At 44.5% G+C, this 19059-nt stretch overlaps 1 protein-coding gene and 1 non-coding gene across 6 annotated transcripts in view; both read left to right on the top strand.

Annotated features, from left to right (window-relative positions):
* Positions 1–10027: 10027 nt before the first annotated feature.
* Positions 10028–12892, top strand: LOC140916440 (uncharacterized). Its single transcript, XR_013636223.1, has 3 exons — positions 10028–10133; positions 12590–12642; positions 12792–12892. It is a non-coding gene; the product is annotated as an uncharacterized LOC140916440 (transcript).
* Positions 12893–15791: 2899 nt separating this feature from the next.
* FBXO38 (F-box protein 38) overlaps positions 15792–19059 on the top strand; it is a 39079-nt gene continuing 35811 nt past the window's right edge. For 3 of the 5 annotated variants that reach the window (XM_073355861.2, XM_073355857.2, XM_073355862.2), the window contains exon 1: positions 15792–15874. The gene's annotated coding sequence lies outside the window, so the exon portion shown is untranslated. Of the gene's footprint in view, positions 15875–17914; positions 18828–19059 lie in introns of those variants that run through there. The other 2 variants (XM_073355860.2, XM_073355858.2) reach the window with 2 other exon arrangements.

Below are 19059 nucleotides of genomic sequence, written 5' to 3'. Positions count from 1 at the left end.
AGGGGGGCAAAAGGGGCAATGATGTTAAAGCGCTGCTGCGGAACGCTTTAGCATGGGCTATGTACTGGCCCGTACCAGCCCACTTTCACTCCTGGAAATGACACCTTGTTCCATGATGCTCTTATGCCTTTATAACAGCTGAGGGATTCCTGCACACAAACAACTTCAGGGATGGGAGACAGAGGTGGGACTAGCTGAAGATACAATACAATATGCAACCTCAATTCTCCAAATCTTATAGGAGGCCTGGAGTAAGTTTTGATAAGCAAGGTTGTGGATTATTTACAACGTTAGCAATTAAATAGCTATTAGGAGATATGGAAGTCTGGGTAACATGTTCAGAGAATCAAGATTCTACAAAATATACAGAAAATATTCTAGATTTTACCCCCTGCAAAGTTCTGACACTTCTATCCCTCCATAGTAATTAATGCTAATCCCCTCATGGGACAGTCCCATTTATCATCAGCAAAGCAGCTCTTCCCTTCTTTAGGTCTATGTATTCTTGTTAGAAATGGGAAGTCAGAACATGTCCTTCACAGGCAAGGGAGCTTCTGGTGAGTTTTCACTGTAGACTCTCACTCTCACATATTAGTCACCCTGAATTTCTGCCAAGGAGTGAGGCATGAAAATTTTGTTTGCCAAGTAAAGTTTGGTTCTTGTCCTATGTCCTTCTACATACTCAATATCCTAATATCCAGATGCTAGCTGTATCTGCGCTTGGGAGAGAGTAGGTATGTATGTATGCTACGCTGGTGCCATCTAGTGCTGCAACTAATGTTGCACCACCAACCTCAGCCTGGTCCAGTCCACACAAGAGATCCACTTCCTGGACACTACAGTGCTAATAAACAATGGTCACATAAACACCACCCTATACCAGAAACCTACTGACCGCTATTCCTACCTGCATGCCTCCAGCTTTCACCCTGACCACACCACACGATCCATCGTCTACAGCCAAGCTCTGCGATACAACCGCATTTGGTCCAACCCCTCAGACAGAGACAAACACCTACAAGATCTCTGTCAAGCTTTCTTACAACTACAGTACCCACCTGCAGAAGTAAAGAAACAGATTGATAGAGCCAGAAGAGTTCCCAGAAGTTACCTACTACAGGACACGCCTAACAAAGAAAATAACAGAACACCACTAGCCGTCACCTTCAGCCCCCAACTAAAACCCCTCCAACGCATTATTAAGGATCTACAACCTATCCTAAAGGATGACCCAACACTCTCACAAATCTTGGGAGACAGGCCAGTCCTTTCCTACAGACAGCCCCGCAACCTGAAGCAAATACTCACCAACAACCACATACCACACAACAGAACCACTAACCCAGGAACTTATCCTTGCAACAAAGCCCGTTGCCAATTGTGCCCACATATCTATTCAGGGGACACCATCACAGGGCCTAATAACATCAGCCACACTATCAGAGGCTCGTTCACCTGCACATCCACCAATGTGATATATGCCATCATGTGCCAGCAATGCCCCTCTGCTATGTACATTGGTCAAACTGGACAGTCTCTACGTAAAAGAATAAATGGACACAAATCAGATGTCAAGAATTATAACATTCATAAACCAGTCGGAGAACACTTCAATCTCTCTGGTCACGCAATCACAGACATGAAGGTCGCTATCTTAAAACAAAAAAACTTCAAATCCAGACTCCAGCGAGAAACTGCTGAATTGGAATTCATTTGCAAATTGGATACTATTTATTTAGGCTTAAATAGAGACTGGGAGTGGCTAAGTCATTATGCAAGGTAGCCTATTTTCTCTTGTTTTTTCCTACCTCCCCCCCCCAGATGTTCTGGTTTAACTTGGATTTAAATTTGGAGAGTGGTCAGTTTGGATGAGCTATTACCAGCAGGAGAGTGAGTTTGTGTGTATGGGGGTGGGGGGGTGTGAGAAAACCTGGATTTGCGCTGGAAATGGCCCACCTTGATTATCATGCACATTGTAGGGAGAATGGTCACTTTGGATGAGCTATTGCCAGCAGGATAGTGAGTTTGTGTGTGTGGTTTTTGGGAGGGGGGTGAGGGTGTGAGAGAACCTGGATTTGTGCAGGAAATGGCCCAACTTGATTATCATGCACATTGTTTAAAGAGTTGTCACTTTGGATGGGCTATCACCAGCAGGAGAGTGAATTTGTGTGGGGGGGCGGAGGGTGAGAAAACCTGGATTTGTGCTGGAAATGGCCCAACCTGATGATCACTTTAGATAAGCTATTACCAGCAGGACAGTGGGGTGGGAGGAGGTATTGTTTCATATTCTCTGTGTGCATATAAAGTCTGCTGCAGTTTCCACGGTATGCATCCGATGAAGTGAGCTGTAGCTCACGAAAGCTCATTCTCAAATAAATTGGTTAGTCTCTAAGGTGCCACAAGTCCTCCTTTTCTTTTTGCGAATACAGACTAACACGGCTGTTACTCTGAAACTAATCTTCTGTCAGCAAGTTCTAGATTTTAAATTTCTACAGAACATCAACAAAGAACAAATTTATCTTTTCAGCAGAGTCTACCAGCTCCCCACTGCTGGTTTTCACTGTTCAAAGGAGAGGCCCTGTCAAGGATGGCTGGATGCAGCTACCTTCAGTTCAGACCTTACACATCAGTGCTACTTCTGGGTCCATGGGAGCATTGCGAGTAGCGTGAGATTGTTTGTCTTCATGGAAGATTGAATGCAGGTTCAACCACAAGTTTTCCTCTTAACCCACTCAGTAAGCAGACCCCCAACTCATCATTGTCATCAATCCATTCTGGCACCACCCCCTCCTCCTTATCCTCATATACATGGTGAAGCACACAACATATCCCAATCACATGTAGGGAATTAAACATTTTATTAAAACTGTTAAAAAAATTATATAATACATAGGTTGAGAGAAGAGTGTCTGTACATCTGGGTATAGTGCTTAGATTATCCACAAATACAAAGTTTGTTTTTAGAAGTCATGTGATACATAGAGTACATAATCAGCAATAACCCAAATTTAGGAGAATAAATTTAACAATACGGTTTAGGTATTAGAATCCGAATACTCAGGTACGTCACTCATGAAAAGTTGTACAGGTTGTGGAAAGCAAAATATATCAATGAGTGGAAATTGTCCCTCAGTAATCACATGTAGGGAATTAAACATACTACAGTCTAAATGAGTCTGTATGCAGCACTATTTTGCTTTCAGTAAGCCAAAGGTACATTCCACCATCCTGCACTTTCTCAATGTGTCATTAAGGAGAACAATGGACTAGCTCACCCAGATTGAAAGAGGCCAAACATCTAGAGCACCTTGCCAGCGCATCTTGTGTAGGTGTCCATGAATGTGCCACAGTGTCCACAAGAGCTTGTGTGATGATGGTATCATATCCTTTCGTGTAAGATACTCACTTGCTTCAAATGGCATTCAGAGGATGTGTATATAGGCATGCTGCCAATCACACCTGCACAGCTCAAGAACCCATCCATGCAAACACCACAATTATTTCAGGGATATTTCCAAATTCTGTAAACCTGGCCTCGAGCACAGCATTAATTGCCTCATGAACTTCCAAGACTACTGAACCAGCCATGGATTTGCAAAGCCCGAACTGATTGCCAACAGTTCTGTTAACAGCCTGGAGTTGCCAACTTCCACAAGGCAATAACAACATGCTTCTGGACCATTAGTGACTCTTTCATCTGGGTGTCCCGCCACTCCAGGGCCAGGGCAAACTCCTCACACATGGGAAAATCCTGGGCTCCTACCGGTCATCCCATGTTTCTAGCACAATGTAGTGCACCATTCTGCACTTGCAGTCATGGTCTAGAAGCAGTGGTCTGCATGGCTGGGGAGAATCTACCCTGAAATACAGCATCGGTTCAGTCCAAGTCTCCATGGTCCCAATCTGTTGTTGTACTTCCGCGTGTTACTGCAAGTTACTGCCTCTGTCTTCTCCAGGCTAACAGCCACTTCTGAAAGGCTTACTACCATCTCTTGACAGCACCTTCTGCAGAGGCCCACCAAAGAAACACTGCACATTCCAGAAGAATTGGCAGCTGTTGCTCCCAAGCAGAATCCATACCTTCAGCCCTATCACACCACTTCAGGTCCCACAAGGAAATTTATTTCCCAGGCCTAGACCATTTCCACCCACAATCCTCAGAGTGGGTAGCTAATTTGTCTCACAGCACCCTGTGAAAGCAAGCATAGAGTGACACAGTGAATTAGTGCCCAGTGACATATTGGATATGCACCTATGTATCTGTATTATTTCTCACAACCAGACAGAGCTCTAGTGCTGACGTGGGGCATGACCATAGCATGCAGATGCAGACAATGTGGTTGCACTCTAGTGAGTGAGGCTACTGTGCATAGACTAACTTGCAATTGCTTAACCTGTGGTTAGCCTGAGTAAATACATAGCCACAGGCTTTCCTACTCCACACCATTAAGTCTGGTGGTTTGGCCTTCTCTACAGTGCCTAATTTGTGCCAGAGCTGAGCCCTGGCACCTCTAGGCTTGGCAGTTCAAAGCCCCGTTATCTCTGGGCTTGCCACGTTAGTTATGAAAGTAAAAAAATTACTTGAGCCCTAGCACCTAATTGCTTGAGCCCCAGCACCTCCTTCATTACAAATTAAGCACTGCTTCTCTAGTGGTGGCTGGTCCACACATAGAGGTTGAGGAACCTGCTACATTTGTTGCCAAGAGTGGTGAGCTCTTTAGTGCCGGAAAAACCAGCCTGTGCTTTTTAAATCCAGCAATCCCAGTTCAAATCCCACTGCTGATAACCCACACAGGAACATCACATTATACATACAACATTTGCAGAGCTCCCAACCTCGCCAGGTCACAGTTTTCAAAAGTGGACAGTGATTTAGGCTCCCTCATTTTTGGGTGCCCAAACCTGAGACATTGGGTCTTATCTCCAGGGGTGAGGAGCACCGACAGTTCCCATTGACTAGGCCCAATGTGACTCAAATTGAGTACCCAAAACATGAGGCACTACCCAAAATCAGTGACTACTTTTCAAAATATGGCTGTAGATTTTTAAACTTTCCAATAGATTATTTTGTATTGTGTGCTACCTAATTTAACTGGTATTTAAAGTACAATAAATACTCAAGTTGTTTGTAAAATTCTTGTAGGGAAGAAAAAACCGATGTTTGTAAACAGGAATAAGAAATATCTATTTATAGAATCTCACAGTGGTAGGCTAGCCCTGAGGATTTTAGGAAAATTTGGAGAAAATAATCATTAAAACCTTCCAGTGTGTAAGAGGGAGAGCTGCAAACCTTTAAAAAATACAACTAATTATTTTACTTTGGTTTTGCCTTAGACTTTCTTGAAAGACAGAGAAGGCTTTCAGAGCAGTGAAATATGTGAACAGAAAATTAAAACCTGGTGGGGCTACCATCTGTGAGTTTTGGAGAACACCTTGTATGGCATGACTCTTGCACTGCCCTACTTTTTTAGAAGGTTTTGGAGCACAGCCAGGAATTGCAGATTAATTACTGCTGATTCATTGGTTCAGGTGTGGCTTGTTAAACACCACTTTTAATATAAAGGAGAAGGCTTCTAACAGAGTCCAAGTGGGCATGGGTGGAACACAGAGAAGACAGAAAGAATCCCAGAAGCTGCTAAACCAGAGGAGTGGGTTTAGGCTGGGAGTGCTTATGGTATTGATTTGCAGTTGCCCTTTTATTTATAAATCAGCCCTCAGGAGGGTGATTTTTTTGATTCTCTGAGTATGTTGTTTCTATCTGGAGCTCACGGGCCACTCATCTAGTTTATACCCTAATAAGGGAGAAATGTTCACAACTGATTTTTTTACCTGCACAATGTGTTTTCCCCATTATACTTAGGGCCAGATCCTGACATCAACTGGAGTTGAGGCTGTTCAGCATCTCGCAGGATTAGAGCTCTACAGCACACTTCCTTAACTTTATACAAGATGCACAGTAATGACTATACTAGGGGCAGTGATGAGCTGCCAAAACCTTAACAACTGGTTCCCGCCTCACCCCATGAGGGGGTCGTTGCCCACCCCCAGGACTTCTGCCCTATCCAACCCCCTGTGTTCCTTGATGCACCCCCCCACCCCCCCAGGATCCCTGCCCCATCCACCCCTGACTGCCCCCAGAACTGGGCAGAAGGGTCTTGTGAGCCACCGTAGTGGGTGCCACCCCACCCGTAAGAGCCAGAGGGACCTGCCGGGGGGCAAGGTGGGGAGTCCCGGTGGTGCTTACCTGGGGCAGCTCCTAGGAAACATCTGGCAGGTCCCTCTGGCTTCTAGGGGCGGGGGAGCATAGCTAGGGGGGAGCAGGGGGAGTGGCCGCTCCCCCCGCTGATCACATCAAAAATGGCGCCTTAGGCGCGGACTTCCTGGGTGCTCCGCAGCTAGAGCACCCATGGGGAAAATTTGGTGGGTGCAGAGCACCCACCGGCAGCTCCCCACCCCGTCCCGGCCCCAGCTCACCTCACCTCCACCTCCTCCCCAGGCTTCCCGCGAATCAGCTGTTCAACAGGAAGCCTGGGAGGGCTGAGAAGCAGATGGCAGCGGCTTCGCACTCAGGCCGAGGGTGGCAGAGGTGAGCTGGGGTGGGGAGTGGTTCCCCTGCGCCCCCACCCCAGGTTACCCGCTGAAATGCGGGCGGCCCTCCTCGCGCCCCCCGCCCCAGCTCATCTCTGCCTCCCTGGGCCTGAGTGCGAAGCTGCTGCCTGCTTCTCAGCCTGTCCCAGCTTCCTGCACGAACAGCTGATTTGCAGGAAGCCGGGGGGGGGATGGGGGGGGCGGAGAAGCAGAGTGGGGCAGCGCGTTCAGGGGAGGAGGCGGAGGCAGGGCGGAGGTAAGGTGAGCTAGGGACGGGGCGGGGAGCTGCCGGTGGGTGCTCTGCACCCACCAAATTTTCCCCTTGGGTGATCCAGCCCTGGAGCAGCCATGGTGTCGGCGCCTAAGGTGCCACTTTTGGCCGGTTAAATTTAGAAGCCCTTTTAGAACCGGTTGTCCCTCGCGGAACAACCAGTTCTAAAAGGGCTTCTAAATTTAACAACCGGTTCTAGAGAACCAGTAAGAACCAGCTCCAGCTCACCACTGACTAGGGGCACATGTATAATCTTAGGCCTTCAGGGAGTTCCTGAGGTATCAGTACTACCCAGGCGCTCTCTCTGAATTCATTCTCTTGATCCATTTCCATAGGTTTCTGAGAGATCTTACCCCATTAGCGATTGCTTGCTTCCCCCTTATCCCTATATAATGTGAATGCCTCACATGGACTCTAGAGTTCTGTACAAAGGACAATGGGACAAGTGACATCCATTGAGTCCACAAATCCCCATGGCAGCCAGTCAATACTGAACATATTTTCACCTACTGTCCAAATACTGGTCACACCAAATAAGTGTTTCACAAGCCATGACCCACTCATAATGTGATTCATTTTGAAAATGTCCTTTAGAAACAGAGGTCTTTAATATAAACCCATACTGCTGAGTGTCATGTTTTGATGTAGGACCTAATCATAATCTACATAGACTGGCTACTGTATTTCACCAGCCCAAGCTAAGGAATCACTATAAAAATGTGAACGGTAGCAGAATGGTCCAGTTTTATGGCAGTAAACTGGAGATAATTGAGTGTAAATCTCTGCTGCTGATCTGAGGCAGGGTCACCATGTGACGCAAACTTTCCTCATATTTTCTGCAAATTATGTTTTGAAATAAACATTCCTACCTGCCTGCAACTGCCTGCAGAGAAATTCCTGTGTCAGTAATATCCTTTGCAGATGATTTGCTAATCCAGGTCCCGAATCTGATTACTTCTATAGATATACAGAACTATATATATCTGCGAACACAGTCGGGGGTTAATTGCAAGGATACCTACCCAGCAAAGTACTAACAGAATCAGCACAGACCAGACACCTGTCTTCACCATGAAGCTAAAAGGTGCCTTTGTGTTCTTTTTCCTGGCATTTTGCTGCTTCATTTTAGGTGAGTAACTCTCTCTACTCTGCGTCATGTATTAAACCCTATGGCAGACACCTCTGGCATCAGAAATCTTGACTATTAAATAATAATGTTGCTTTCACTTATTTTCTTAAAGAGAAGATGAAGGTAAACATTTTGAAAATTGGGTGTCAAAAGTTAGGCACTCAGTGCCAGATTTATAAAGGTTTTTAGGTCCCTAAAGATGCAGATAGGTGCTTTTGAAAATCTCACTGGATACCTATCTGCATCTTTAGGTGTCTAAATACCTTTAAAAATATGGCCTTTCGAGCTTGGTTTTCAGAGGTGCTGTGCACCCTAAACTCCAACTGAAGTCAATGGGAGCTGCAGGTACTGAGCATAACCCTAAATAAGTGGTCTGATTTTCAGAGGTGCTGACCAGATCTCATTGAAGTCAGTGGGAGTTACAGATGGTCAGCACCTCTGAAAATTAGGCCAGTAAGTTTGAAACTTTTGGCCTAAAGCCCTGTCGTGTATGTGAGGTGTGGCACTTTTCCTCACATTCGGAGTTGGTGCCCAGTGGTCTTGGCCAAAATTTTCCCTCCCCTTTGTTGTGCACTGGGATGTTGACTATTGCTCTCCACCCTATAGGTGGCTGCACTTCAGCACTAGATATTGTTTGTAAAGCTTCTGGGAATTGTATGGGATGAAAATGTGATGACAGGAAATTACATAGATTTAAATAATTTAGACACAGAAATCAACAATTTGCATTCAGCTGGGCTAAGCTAGTTTTTGCCATGTTTTAAAGGTCTTTTAGTTTCATTCTGTTAGGTGTTTTAGTTTTGCTATGCTTCTCCTTAGCAGAGCATAACTCCTAAAACAATCAGTGATGTGAAATAATAAAAAATGCTTATTAATTAATAAAGTTAATACACAACCCATAAATGCCAGTAATATTAGGTGATGTTTGCTGAGTTAGAAAGTGCATTCTATTTTTCTACACACAGACTATTGCATTTAATCTCCTTCAAAGATTTTGTCTTGTTCTTTCTTTCCTATCCTGTAAGCATCCTTACAGCTCCATAGTTAAGGGTGCATTGAAATTTGCAACTAAAGCAGAAATAAGATACCTCTGTTAGACACTTAAATGATGGAAATTATTTTTTAAAATTTACACACCTGCTCTTTGGGATCATTTAAATGTTTTATAATAAATTCTAGGACACATTCTGCTAACTTTCAAGGGTCCATTTTAAATATTTCCTTTTGTAAAGTCCATATTTAATACAAACAGACATCTATAGACCATCTCAGATCATTGGCAGTATTCATATTTGTCTGTTGTTTTTTCAGGAGTCACCGCTCAAGGTGGGCGTCAGGTAAGTACAGTTCTTTGTGTTTATTAATAGTAAATTTCCTAGGATCTCTGTCTACAAACAATATTTTGGCCAAATTCTCTGTGTTGGGGAAACTCTTCTCCCCTAAAATTATGGGAAAAGCTGGTTGCATCAAAAATGAGAACTATCCCATTGCTCTATTAAAATTAGAGGGTATACCTGCGATTCAGATAGATGGTCTCCACACAATCAGACTGATTACTTTTATACACTATTTTAAATGACACAACCACTGGTTAGAATGTGTGAGATACAGAGAAACAACTGGGGAAATATTTTAAAATATGTCTGTTGCCACAGCGAGAGAGATTTCTTTCTATATCATATATGTTAATTACAATTATTTACTTAACTGACTTGAAACTGGCAAATATTGAGGTTCTTCTTAGATTTTTAACTCTGAGCCTTTGTCTTCTGGTTTATCGTTATTAGTCTCATTATGACAGTGACTTGTAACTGTGAAAAAAACAAAATAGACCTTCTCCTGCGAAATATCTGCAGTATTTTCCTTTTCTTCCAGCAAAATGAACTACTTTTTCCTCACCCCATTCTAGATTTAGGAAACAGTGAAAAACATAGCCCCTGTGTGTGCTTTCTCTTCTCAAAAGATCTAGTGAAGAGTGCAAAATGTCCACTCAAATGTCACCTTATTAATTTTGCAGCCTGACTGCAGGAAATACAAAAATCGAGATGGAACCTGGAGAGGAGGCTGTCTAAGGAACTATGCACCAGTCTGTGGAACAGACGGCATCACTCACAGCAATGAATGTTTGCTGTGTGAAAAAATCTTGTAAGTACTTTTATCGTTTCTTTGATGAAGTGAAATCACTGGTGGGAGCTACTAATAACAGCTTTTCTATTTAAGTATTTTCTTCATAGAGGGAAACATCAATTTCCCTAGGTTTCTTATCTCTTGATTATTATTTAATATTGATATTTTTTGTAATGCACAGATCAGGATGGACAGCCCTTTGTTTTGATTGTGTTTAATACCCGAGTGTCCTCTTCCGCTTACCTTCCAATATTCCCAGGCCCAGATCCCCAAAGGGACTTTTATGAATACTTAAATAGTCAGAGTCATTGGGACAGAGTGAGCAAGAGAATGAACCTATAGCCTGGTAGTTAGGGTACGTAGCTGGGAGACCTAGGGTTCAGTCCCCCTGCTCCAATGACTCTTTAATCTTTTACCCACGGTGGAACAGCTTCATCGGGGGAGACTGAGGGAGCCCTCATCAGAATATCCCACATCTCTGAAGTTAGAGCACCTCTTGAGAAGCGTGGGAGACCCTAGTTGAAATCCTTTCTTCTGCCTCAGGCAGAGGAGGGATTTGAACATGGGTCTCCTACATCCCCGGGGAATGCTCTAACCAAAGGGCTAAAAGTTATAAATTGGGGACCACTACCACCCCTCCAGATTTTGAATGGGACCCAGACCTGAAGGTAGCCTCTGAACATGCCTATTGGATTGGGCCCCACACATGAGATAGGCAGGTGAAAGGCTGTCTTTCCCAGTTAGTGAATCACTCCGGGGCTTAGGTGGGTTTAGGAAGCGGTATGCATGCTCAGAGACAGAAACTTAAGCACCCAGGGATATTTCTCCCTCAAAATGTAGGTACCAAGTGAGTTTAGGTGCCTGCAAGGTTTGGTGGGAATTTTGTGGATCGCAGTGGAGCCTAAAACTGGGACTTAAGCACCTAAATCCCATAGTTCAGTGCCTAAGTCTGGCGTTTAAGCACCTAAGTACCTTTGTGGATCTGGGTCCCAGTGTCTTCTTGATCTGCTTTAGGCTCTAGTTAAGATGTTCATAAATTCCCCAAACTACAAATCCCTGAATGTGGCAGGAGTCAGAGTAAGAGAAGGGACCACCTGGCTAATTTAAACCTGGCCAATAAGCACTGCATGCTTGATAACCTACGTGATAGAAAATGAAAATGTATAATGACTGTGCCTTTGCCAGAAAAACAGCACGTGTGTTTCCTGTATTCTTTTAATACTCTCTGCTTCAAACTGCTTACCCAGTAATATATTTTGTTGTTTATTCACCTTAAAGTAAGATACTCCTTCCCAACTTTATTTCTACTGATCGTACTCTTCCCTTTTTGAAATCCTCTGTTTTGTCATCTCTGAATTTTCTTTTCTCCAAACAGATTAAGTACATCAGGCTTAACTTCCTGCTATCAGATTTATTGTTCTACACTGCCCCCTGTCCCAGGAACTAATGTCATTCCTGGGGACAAAGCTCAGACGTGTACTTCTTAGTGGATCAAATCCTCCCATTGGGAAACTAGCATTGCTCCACTGATGTCTATGCTGATTTGTAACAGCTGAGGACCTTGCCCCTTGTTCCGTATGGGCTTTTACAGTTCACTGTCATGTCCAGTAATGGCATCATTTCTCCAGCTCAGATCCTGTCTCTCCCACATACATTCCTCTCATCATGTTCTGTCTCTCCTGCCCACGTATGCACATTGTCCCAGAACATCTCCCTCCTGGGCATGGAATGTGCTGTTGTTGCTGCTCAGGGCCAGCAGACAGGTGGGTAAGGGAGTGTAAAGCTGCCAGTACTGGATGTCTTCTCCTCGCTGCCTGCCTTATTGGGCTGCATTGAGAGGCACAGTAGGGTTGAGGAAGCCAGCACAAGGAGCAGTGAAAATGGGACTTGGAGGAACGGGCAACTTTAGTTGTGTTCTTAGCAGCCCTGAGAGTAGTGCCTAATAGCCAGGAGGACAAATCTTGCCCATTCCTTGCAGCCCAGCTGACTTTACAACTGGTATGAGCAAGAGAAATAGTGAAGCAAACCTATGAGTGCCATTCTATACACTTAAACACCAGCAGTTACATGAGCGTCTCAAGACTCTTTTCCATTGCTCCCAGGTTATCCTTCTTGGGAGCACAGTATATTCTTCAGTCATTATGAATGTGTAACTCCCAACAATGTGGGTGTGGAATGCATTTTTATAGATTCTGACTTGGTTTCTTACTGAAGAGTCAGACTACAAATACCAGCACCCAAGTGGGCAGCCTGTGGATATGGCTGACTAAGGAAGAGACAGGTTCATATTAGAACAAATGGTAAAACATATCATAAAAAATATACACGAACAGGGCTGGCCCACTCTATTATCTCAAACTGTATCGTTTATGTTAATCTAACTAATTTAACAGCATCCTTATAACAGTTTTTACTCTTGAGGGTGACTACCATGTACTTACTCATAATGGCTAATCTTTCTTCCTCTTTTCCAGTGAAACTGGAGTCCCCATTGGCATAAAGCGCAAAGGAGAATGTTAGCACAATGGTAAATCCAGGGCTTTTATTGATTAATTCAGTGTCAGTTTCCTTTGTTTGATGTGTGGAATAGAGGACTATTTGGAACATTTTACTGCTCTGGACTAAGGCACTGACTTCATTTTGTCTGTTTTATAACTGTCTCTTTTCCCCCTGTAGGATGAATAGTGGATGAATTGGTGTAAAGCACAAATAGGAGGTGTTGTAAGAACTCTGAGCAAAGAGTCTCAAATCATCCTGTGCACCAGGGGCTCCTAGTGGCTTCCCCGTGTCTCCTTATGTTTGTTCAATAAAGTAAACTAAAAAGTTTTTTTTCTTATTTTATTTTTCAACACAAAGCAGTATATGCTTTTGCGGGGGAATCATTAAATCAACAACTGATTTTACATATCAGCCTTCATAACATAAATAAACCACAGCTAATAAAGTATGTTCAATAATGAATAGTCTTTGAGGTTGGATTTATTTAGATCTGTAGGAAACACACATGATGGAGATCTTGAGTCAATAGCAATTTTCCACTGGGATCAGTCCAAATGGATTGATTAAAATAGATATCCTGAATGAAGAAACACGAATGCCACCAATACACTTTGACACAGACAACTAGCCGTATAACAATCACTGACTTTGTGGCTGTGAAGATAATGTATGACTATTTTTCAAGTCAAAGTTGCATGCTTGATCATGATTTTTACAAATGTATTCATTATAATTTTTTCAGACATAGTTTATGTGAAGAAATGTTATACTTCTAGCTATTCATTATTCAAAATTTGCTACTGAACTTGTGAGAATGGTCACTTAAGTCACATGTTATTGTTTCTGTTCCCATACTAGTTAAGCAAACACTTTGGAACTATCTCTGCTTCTCCTCCAAACAAATGTATTGTGTCACAAACTGAATTTTGTTTCTTGATTGAAAGAATCTCTATGAGCCCAAAATTCCTTTTCTGTGAATAGTCATATGCATAAGACCTTGCTCAGATGAACGCTGGTGGCAAATGAACACAAAAGGGCTTGTGCACGGGTGGATTGAAATCTGTAAGGGTGCTGTGCACGTGCTGCCAGCTGTCCAGTTTTATGGGCTCAGTTGTTATTCCATGCAGATGTAAGCAGTGTCAGGATGAGCTCCACCCTGACATCTGGTGGTGAGGTGTGGCAAGTTGTGGAAAAGAACTTCAGGGGCCGATCTCATTTGCATAGGCACACCCACCACGCCTAGAATGAGACCATAGCTGCCCAAATGGTCACTTTGGCTGCTGTGGGATTCCCAGTGTCTCTGTTATTGGGGCAGGAAGAATAAATTGTTATTACCCTGATTATGGGAACTGTGCTTGGAACTGTACGTGGCCTTTTGTTATGATGGAGGGATTCACCATCAACTAAGTAGCACTCGCTAGGCAAGGGTCATGGGTTCCAAAACTGCGTGAATGGAGAGAGGCTGGGGACAAGTATTAATACTTGGTGGCATGGGCCCCCTGGTGAGGGCCTTACATGCTAATTGCACTTCCTCCTCTCTCCACTGTGGAATATCAGAGCTAATTTTGATTTCATTAGAAGTCTAGTTATAGGCTGCTGAGCTCACTTTGGGCTGACAGTGCACCAGCACTGGGGCTCCCCTATTATAAGCTGAATTCACCTAAGAGCTGAAATCACTGAGTGTTGTGTTAAGTAGTGGGGGAGCCTGAAGATATATTGTGGAGCAGTTTGCGGGACGGCTGGTGAAGCAGTTCAATGCGGCGCAGTGTGTGGATGGCAGGAGCTGCTTGTGGGCCGTGGAGCTGAGCGAAGGAGTTCGTGGGGCGGCTGGCGGAGTGGAGCGGGGTGCAGCTGAGCGAAGGAGTTCGTGGGGCGGCTGGCGGAGCGGAGCGCAGCTAAGTGAAGGATTTCGTGGGGCGGCTGGCGGGGCGGAGCGGAGCGCAGCTGAGCGAAGGAGTTTGTGGGGCGGCTGGCGGAGTGGAACGCCGCTATGGAGCTATGGGGCGGTCAGCTTCAGATCATGTAAGGTGCCTCTTACCCCTGTCCCATTTCCACCCAGGTTGGGAGGTAAAGCTCCGCAGATAAACTTTCGAACTCTGGGGCTGCCCTGACCAGGGACAGAGACTTTTGGGGCATTGGACTTTTGGGACTTTGGGTGATTTGGGGTTGCTGGACTCAAGAACCAAAGGGAAAAGGGCATGCCCCCAATTTGCCTGGGGTGGGTTTTTTGCTCATGGGTTGTGTTATGAATCCTGTTGGTGGTGTTTCCCCAACATAATGCCACATTGTTTCTCTCTGTTATTAAAAGACTTTTGCTACACTCAGACTATGTGCTTGCGAGAGGGGAAGTATTGCCTCTTGGAGGCGCCCAGCGGGGGTGGTATATATTGGTCCCAGGTCACTGGGTGGGGGCTCGAGCCGGTTTGCATTGTGTTATTGGAATGGAACCCCTAGATATTGAACCCGGCCCTTGTTGCTGCCAACTCTGACGGGCAGAAGGGTTACACAAAAAAAAAAATGGATAGTCCATTTTTTGTACCTTAGTGATAGTGTCGCTACATCCACCAGACTCTCACAATGCACAGCTGAAAATCATGCACAAGCAGGCTTAGACTCAAATCCTCAAAGGTATGTAAGCCCCCAGATGCTTTTGAGGATCTGGGCCTTTCTCTCTCTCTTTCCCTCTCCCCAGCCAGCCTGGGCCCAGACACTGGGGTACAGATGTAATAACACAATTGTGAGATATCAGATCTGTGCCATGCGCCAACCTGGTCAGCTGCCCACTCCCTGCTGGCCTTGGGCCCTGGGCAGCTGCACTGCAGCTCCGGGCCGGCCCCCAGCCCTGTACAGAGTGGGGGCTGAGCCTGGCAGGGATGGTACACGGGATGGATAGGTTTGCGGGTGGCTCAGTCTGCTCCCGCGGGGCAGTAAACCTGGCCTCCATCGGGGAGTAACAGTCTGGGGTGGTGCTGGGATTCCTGCTACTCCCTCCCATCGCCCATACAGAGACGCCATTCGCCTGAAGGCAGAGAGGCCACAACCAAGATGGCGGCGATTGGGCTGCAATGGAAATATGCACGAGGTGCCGCATCCAAGATGGTGGCGCGGGAGGGCCGCAGAGAGGGTTGATTTTCCCTGATTCTGGGGTCAGGGACCGGAAGCGCAGCGGGCGGAAGCGGAAGCGCTGGGTGGCCGGAAGTGTCTGTCGGGGTTATCCCTCCCCCTCGCAGTCACAATAACAGGCGGCACTTGGCGGCCAGGTAAGGGGCGGCGGGGCCGGGAGGGGTAGGATTAGGGTTACGTGCGGCTGCTCTGGCTCCCCGCACACGCGCCCCCGGGGACAGGAGGGAGGCGCCGGGTCGGGCTGGCCCTGGCCCTGTGGAAGGGAATGGGGAGCGGCGTGTGCCCCGCTTTCCTGGTGGGCGATGGCCTGGGCCGTGATCGCTGGCGGCGATGACCGTTGCGGGCGCTGGGGCGGGCGGCCGTTGCTGGGGGGGTTGACTGACTGACTGACCGACCGACCGACCTCTCGCCTGGGCCTGCCGCTGGGAATGGGGGGAGGGGCCCTTTCCCATCTGCAGTGGCCTGGGGGAGACCCGCGGTCTGGATGACCTTTTCCCTGCTGGGGTGGGTCCCCTCTGCCGTGTAGAGCGAGTGTCTTTCTCTCGCTCTCCCCGCTTCCTTTGGGATTTGCTTCCCTGACTCCCCACCGGCACGTACTCTGCTGTAAGTGCATGAGGCGGCCTTGGGAGACCCTGCTTCATCCCTCTTGATGCCGTGCTCTGCCTCATCGTTCCAAACCTGAGGCAGGTGGAGGTGCTTTCTAGTTACTGTCCCCTTTTTCTTGCTTTTTCTCCCTTGTTACTTCAAAGAAAGGGGGTTACATTTGAGTAATGTCTCATCACAGCAGAAAACAGGCCTGAAAAATAGTGATGTCTCTTCTAAAGTACCACCTGGAAAAGGTGGAAAAATCCACTTTTCTCAGAGACAGGATGCAATAGAAAACTAAGCTCCCACAAAATAAATTATAGGAGGATGTTTTCCCCTGTTCTCTCCCGCCCCCTGCAAAAAAAAAAAAAATCCCCAAGCAGCAGTCACATTAAATGTGACTATCAAAGATATAGTAGGAGATGGAGATTATCTGTCTTACATTGCTTTTTGCCTACTGCACTAAAAAAAATTTAGACATTCTTTAGGATCACCTCACCCGATAACAGGAATGTCATAGTAGATAGCATGTGATTATTGTCTCAAGTGGTTCTTCTTAAATAGTCCCTGGTGTCAGCACATATTTATTTGCTCCCCCTATCTTCCAGGTCAGTGCTACTATGTCTACCGATGAAACCAAGTTTTGCAATGCTCAGACTAGCAGTTTGATCTGGGTTGTATTCTGTTTTGCAAACTGTCAACAAAATTGACAGCTCATTGATTCCACAATTGCTGGTACAATATTTTTGAAACTGCTCAGTTTGTTTTCCAAAAGGAGGCTAAGCTGACAGTTCTGGTTGTTACTAATCAAAACAGGAGTTTTCTAAACTTATCAAGTTGAACACAGAAGTCACTAATTGAGAATATAACACATCAAACCATTGTTCATGTAGGATCTTTTTTTTACCTTAACTATATTAAATTGAGAAGAATAAAATTCTCTGCATTTTCTGCCTACTTTGTTTAAATATTAAAGGAATATGCATGGATTGTTTAGAAGTCAGTTGTTGTAAAACAGCAGAACTAAAATAGTGAGAATGTTAGTTTTAAAAACTTGTATGTAGAAACTTATTCCCTACGCTTATTTCTGGATACCCCACACACTGCTCTACAAAGATTACATAGTTCTGGGTGACGAGGCTTTTTCTGTCTCAGTGATGAGATCTAATTCAAAGCACAGTCATCACCAGAGAAAAGTCTGGAGCTGCTCATGTAGATTAACTCATACCTTTAGATTTTCTGCACTGGACTCCCACAAGTGGAGGTGGCTCTTTTACTTCTCTGTGGAGCTCTTCCCTGGTTTCCTCCTCCTCCACTTCAAACCACTGACTTACCTTCTACTTGACTTAAATCTTCCTTTTTATGTGTTATCTTATATCAGACGCTCTTTTTATCTTGAAATATCTTACTCTCTGTATAAAACTAAAATGTTTTCCATTCTCTGCTGCTGTCTGTCTGTCCTCATACTGGAGGAGTATGGGGAAATTCACTTCGAATCCATATCACACAGAGAAACTTTGATACCCATTTATAAAAATTTGTACCAAAGTCCCCCAGTGTCTCTGGATCCTATTTAGGAAATCTTGTCTTAAAGATGGGCTGGATGGCTCAGTTGGGATCTTGATCCTTGCTTATTGGTTGACGATAAAATATTTAGTTGGCCTGTGTGTTCCTCTTTTTATGGAGGTGTAAAGGGTGTGTGGTTTTGTGGGCCCGTGTGAGAACAGTACTGTGATCTTATAGTTACAGAGATGCTTATGTTTAGAAGACTTTAAAAAAGGATCTTGTCACATTAAAATCATACAATTAAGGTAGATTTGTTACAAACAACCTTAATATTAATCTGACAGTTTTATAAACCTAATCTTCCTTGGTTATGTTATGTACTTACTACATGCAGTAATCTACCAGGTTGGGCAAAATAAATAGAATAATCTCATTTCTTTATGGGCCTTTTCTAGTCAGTTTCATTCTCGGTCTTGTATGCTTGAACAATGCTGCAATATTTCAATTGAAAATATTGTAACTGATGAATATATAAACAAACATTTCTGTTGATGTTGGGATTTGTAAAAGCTAAGTTTTGTAAAATCTACAGTATATGTGGGGCCAGATATGACTTAACAGTATCTCTTGAGGGGAAGAAGGGTGGCATAACCTTGATGTGTGTTGTATGATTTCAAAATTTAGAATGCTGACAAATTAGCTATTAAATAAAACCTTTCCCCATCATTAGATCTGAGTGAAGTTCATAACGTTTTGAGGTTTTTTGTCAGATGCAAAACTTGCATTTGGTGAACACAATTTTTCTCTAATCTGTTATAAGATGCTCTTTATATGTCCATCAACCTGCCTTTGAAATATACTTACTTCAGGTTAGGACAGTTTATCAGAGCTATACCCTTCAGTCTTTTTTTTATCTATTCTTCATCTACTAGTTGACCAAAGAAGGAAGAGAACCAAGATCAGTTAAATGAACTGGTTGTGAGCAGCTAAAGACCCTAGGTACTGGGAAAATAAAGAATGAGGGGAAATCATGTAATGTACTATTTGTATTGTGGCTATTGGTAGAATCACAGTAGAAATACAATATGTAGTTAAATGGTAACATGTTTAACATCGACAATATATATAGTGTTTCGTAACATTAACCACAACATTTGCAACAGATGATTTTGATAACTTCATATTTTTACACTCTGTTGGTTGATGAATTTTAGTTTGTGGAAAACTGAAG

The sequence above is a fragment of the Lepidochelys kempii genome, chromosome 8, assembly GCF_965140285.1.
Source record: "Lepidochelys kempii isolate rLepKem1 chromosome 8, rLepKem1.hap1, whole genome shotgun sequence".
Lineage (NCBI taxonomy): Eukaryota > Metazoa > Chordata > Testudines > Cheloniidae > Lepidochelys > Lepidochelys kempii.
This window is presented reverse-complemented; position numbering and strand designations above follow the sequence as displayed.